The sequence below is a fragment of the Vombatus ursinus genome, unplaced genomic scaffold (genome assembly GCF_900497805.2).
Source record: "Vombatus ursinus unplaced genomic scaffold, bare-nosed wombat genome assembly UNPS02005286.1, whole genome shotgun sequence".
Classification (NCBI taxonomy): domain Eukaryota; kingdom Metazoa; phylum Chordata; class Mammalia; order Diprotodontia; family Vombatidae; genus Vombatus; species Vombatus ursinus.
In genome coordinates this window covers 3,944,103-3,949,048 of record NW_020945064.1, presented here as the reverse complement: position 1 = coordinate 3,949,048, position 4,946 = coordinate 3,944,103, and positions in this window count along the sequence as shown.

Sequence of the window (4,946 nt, the reverse complement as noted above, 5' to 3'; positions counted from 1 at the left end):
AATGCCATATATATATACATATATATACTATAAATATAAATACTTGATCATAGTAATTCACATTTGTACTTCACTATAAATACCATATATATATACATATAATACTATAAATATAAATACTTGATCATAGTAATTCACATTTAATACCATATATATACATATATAATACATAATACTATAAATATAAATACTTGATCATAGTAATTCATATTTGTACTTCCCTACAAATTATATATATATATATATACACATATATATAATACTATAAATATAAACACTTGATCATAGTAATTCACATTTGTACAGGGAGTCCCAAAAGCCTTAATTTAGTATTACTCTATTAAAGCTTAAGCCTTCACTAGGCCTTTTGGGACACCCTGTGTAAGGTTTACAAAACAAGTCAGAGCCCATGGTCTGGGGCCACATTCACTCCAGAATTACAAGGATGAAGGCTTGTCACCTGTGTGACAGCCTTGAAATCTAGGCTTCTTTCTGGGCTTCAGTTAATGCCCAAAAGTCTGCTTTAGCCAGCCACCAACTGCACTGCATAGGGAAGAGGACCCCCTGTCAAAAGGGGGTGGGGGATTCCACGGCTGCTCTTATTTCCTTTCTGGCTGCTGCTCCCTGCCTCCTCCAGGGCCCCACTCCCACCCCATCCCACCACTCTCACACATCCCTCACTTTCATTAGACCAAAAAGATCATCACAGCACAGAGAGGGGTTAAAATCACTTGAAATTTCTCAGTCTCCTTCAGGCCCTTCCCCAACCTGGTTCACTGTTTACTAGCAAGTGGAGAGTCTGAGACTCAGCCCATGAGGACTCTGGAGGGGGCTGGTGACGTCTTGTGGATAAGCCTGCCGATCCTCTGATTTCCATTCTGGCTCCTTCCACTAATAATTATGAAACTGTAATAATTCTGGAGCCAGGGCAGGTATAAAGAAGAGCCCACCCTTTTTTGTTGGAGAATTATCTCGCCCCCACAAACTATGAACTAAGCGTTCCTATGAAATTTGCATGACCTGAAAGCTACAGGGTGCCACGAAGATTCCCTTCCTTCCTGAAACATGGATATCCAAGAAACTCCTTCCCTCCCTAGACTCTTCTTTCCCTCCCTGATGTTGTTCTATTTCCCAACGTCCCCATAGTCATGCAAGCATAACCTCTCATTGTACTTACTATATTAGACTGTTCCCTCACACTTAAAAAACCTTGGAATCATTTTTTATTCCTCTCTGTCCCTCCATCTCCCAAATCAGTTAATCAATGAGTCACTCAACAAGTATTAATTAAGCACTCACTATGTTGAAGGCAGCTAGGTGGCTCAGTGGAGGGCCTGGAGTCAGGAAGACCCTAGTTCAAATTCAGCCTCAGATACTCACTAGCTGTATGGCCCTGGGCAAGTCACTTAACCTCTGTTTACCTTAATCCACTGGAGAAGGAAATGGCAACCCACTCCAGGGTCTTTGCCATAGAAACCCCTAATGGGGTCTGGAAGAGTTGGACATAACTGAACAACAACAACGTCACAGCCTAGATGGGGATACGAAGAAAGGCAAAAACAAAAAACAAAAACAGCTCCTGCCCTCAAGGAGCTTACATTCTAATAGGGGATACAATTCTGTACAACAAGAAAATGAACTGTGTAATTAGAAGCTCATTGAAGAGAGATGAACCGCATAAAACCATATCCAGTACTGTGGCAGCCCGGTTGGACGGGAATGACCTGGAAGGCATGAAGGTGGCCATTCATTACTTGGGCTGTGTAGAAACCATGGCGCCCATCCACAGCCCTGCCTTCCTACCACTTGGCCTGACTGTCAGCTAGTTGAGTCAGCTAGCTAGCCTGTGAGTCAACCTCCCTTTGTTAGATCATTTGGAGATAACTATCACTTATTATTGTAACCTCTAGGTGCCTTTATGCCAGACAAAGCGTCTACAAGAAGACAACGTAGTCATGAAAGCCACCATGGGACACACCTGTTTGCCTACCTGCAGATGGGCATTCATAAAAAGAAATCACTTGTCTACCACTGAACTGGATGACAAAGAGAGGAGCTGTTTGGACTAAGCCCTTGACTTCCTTTTCTTCCTGATGCCAAGGGGGAATGACAGCTGCCCTGGAGTGAGGAGGAGGGGAGAGTCCCGTTCAGTCGATCAACAAATGTTTTATTTTATTTTTCTTTATTTTATTTTATTTACATTATTTTAGGCACTGGAAATACAAGGACAAAAAATGAAACAGTTCCTGCCCTCAAAGAGTTTACATTCTATAAAGGATAATAGGATGATAGATTTTAAACCAGAAAAGACTTTTGAGGTTATTGAATCCAAAGCCTTCATCTTACATGGAGGCTAGAGAGATGAAATGACCAAAGTCATGTAGCAGGAATTAGATCCCAGGCACTCCTGACGAGTCTGGTGTTCTGTCTGCTGTATCACATAGCCTCTGTTGTTCAGTCATGTCCCACTTTTTGTGACCCCATTTGGGGTTTTCTTGGCAGAGATACTGGATTAGTTTGCCGTTTCCTTCTCCAGCTCATTTTACAGATGAGGAAACTGAGGCAAACAGGTAAAGTGATTCGTCCAGGATCACATAGCTAGTAAGCTTCTGAGGCTGGATCTGAATGCAGGTCTTCCTGACTCCAGGCCCAATGTTCTACCCACTTCGCCACTTAGCTGCCTACACAGCCTCCACACATACTCATATACATATATAAAAATATTTTTGAAAGGTAATTTGGTGGGGGTAGATGGAAGGTACTGATGAGGTCATATAATGAAAAGCAAGCTCTGTCTCTGAGCAAATTAGTCTCTAACCAGTATCTGAGTTGGGGGGTTTCTTTGGCCTTAGTTAGCCAAGCAACCTGTTCATGGTTTCTAAGCAACATGCACATCTAAAGAGTGACAAAATATTATCCAATAAAAGCCAGTTCTAACAAGTATCTGTCTATTTATCAAGCACCTACTGTGGGCAAAACACAAGTGGCTAGGTGGCAAAGTGGATAGAAAGCCAGGCCGGGAGTCAGGAAGACTCATCTTCCCAAGTTCAAATCTAGCCTTGGACACTCATCAGCAGTGTGACCCTGGGCAAGTCATTTCACCCTGTTTGCCTCAGTTTCCTCATAAGAAGGAAATGGCAAACCCCTCCAGTCTCTTTGCCAAGAAAACCCCAAATGGAGTCATGAAGAATTGAACACAACTAAAACGACACAACAACGAATGAGCAAAATACAGTGCTGGGGGTGGAAGGAACAAAGACAAGATGAAAAATAGCCCCTGTCCTCAATTGAGTCCAATAAGCATTTATCATATGATGTGCTGGACACTGTGCTAAGCACTGGGAGCTTAGATTCTTAACTAAAAAGAACAGGATAGGCACCATAATAAGAAGAGGGAGAGAAACCAGCAATTGGGTTTATCAGGATAGGGGCTAGCTCTGTGGTTTCATTGGGGTAGGGAATTCCCTGGTGGGGAAACCCCTCTTACACCTCCTCTGCAGGAGTGGCCTAGAGCAACAAGAAGTAAGTGACCTGCCCAAGATCTCCTAACCACTGTGGGTCCCAAGTGTGACCTGAACCCAGGGCTTTCTGACTCCAAGACCATCTCTCAATCTACTACACCCTGTGGTCTCTCCAAACAAAGTTAGGGAAACTGAGGCTCAGAAGGGTGTTCTTGGCTACAAAGTTGGCTCCTTATCCCTATCACTCCCTATCAAGAAGTAGCACAGGAGCCATCAGAAGGAACATTCTAAGAGGTGGAGGTAGGGAGGCTACACTGGAGTCATGGTCACGGAGCAGGGATGGGGTGGGGGATGAAGGCGGCTTGTGTAAAGGCAGGAAAGCAAGAGAGAGATTCCTGGTTCAAGGAACAGCTCTCTTTGTCCTCCCACCAATAGTAACATTAAAATTGTGTGTATCAGTCAGGCCTTAATGAACATCGGGGCAGTGAACCATGGATGCTGACACTCTTGTGAACATTGTCTAGGTTTAACGGCATAGTAAAGCCCTATTACCATCCTGGTCTAAGAGGATAAAGATCACACACTTGCTCTCTCAGTTACGTTATGCGTCATTATATTTACACTATCCTTCCCCTCATTTCCCTGGGAGGATAAACTCTTTCCTTCTTTATTTAAGGGATACCAACAAGGCAAGGCAAGGCGGCAAGCCTTTAGTAAATGCTTTCTACATGCCAGGCATCGTGTTAAGCCGTGGGGATGAGAAAACAAGTTAAAAGACAGACCCTGTCCTCAAGGAGCTTACATTCTAATGGGGGGAGATGGCGCACAAAAAGGATCTGAAAAGGGAGAGAAAGTCGGCCAGCCTGGCTCCTTCCTCAAAACAGAGGCCCCAAGAGGAAGTTACCAACGGGAGAAGGGAGCTGGCAGGGCGCAGGGATGTTCCAAGATGAGAAGGTCCCAGGGGACGATGGATGTTCCAGGGTAAGATGGCAGCTGAGGCATTGTGGCAAAGTCCATGGAGTCCAAGGCAGAGCTGGGAAGGAACACCTCTGGTACAAGCAGCTATCCCCGTCATCACCCCCAAGTGTATATCAAAACCAATCTCCCCTAAAATGCCAAAACTTTTTGGACATCAAGTGAGCGTGTCATCATCCCATCAGATAGCCAACACTACTGGGCTTCGTACGTTGGCAGCATTTATAAGATGGGCAAAGAAGTCCATGTTCATCTCCTCTTGGTTCAGAGACCTGGTAGGGGGCTGGCTGAGTCATTAGAAATCACTCTTCTGTGGCCATAAGCCAGTCAGAGTGGGGAGAAACTGAGTCACCAAAAGTAGAAGCTAGAAATACTCCATTGTCTTTTCTTGGTCTGTCCAGGATTCTGGACATAGCTTCATTTCTTAGATTTTGTTTTCAAAGTGCTACCCAAACAATGGGATTGTGTGTGTGTGTGTGTGTGTGTGTGTGTGTGTGTGTGTGTGTGTGT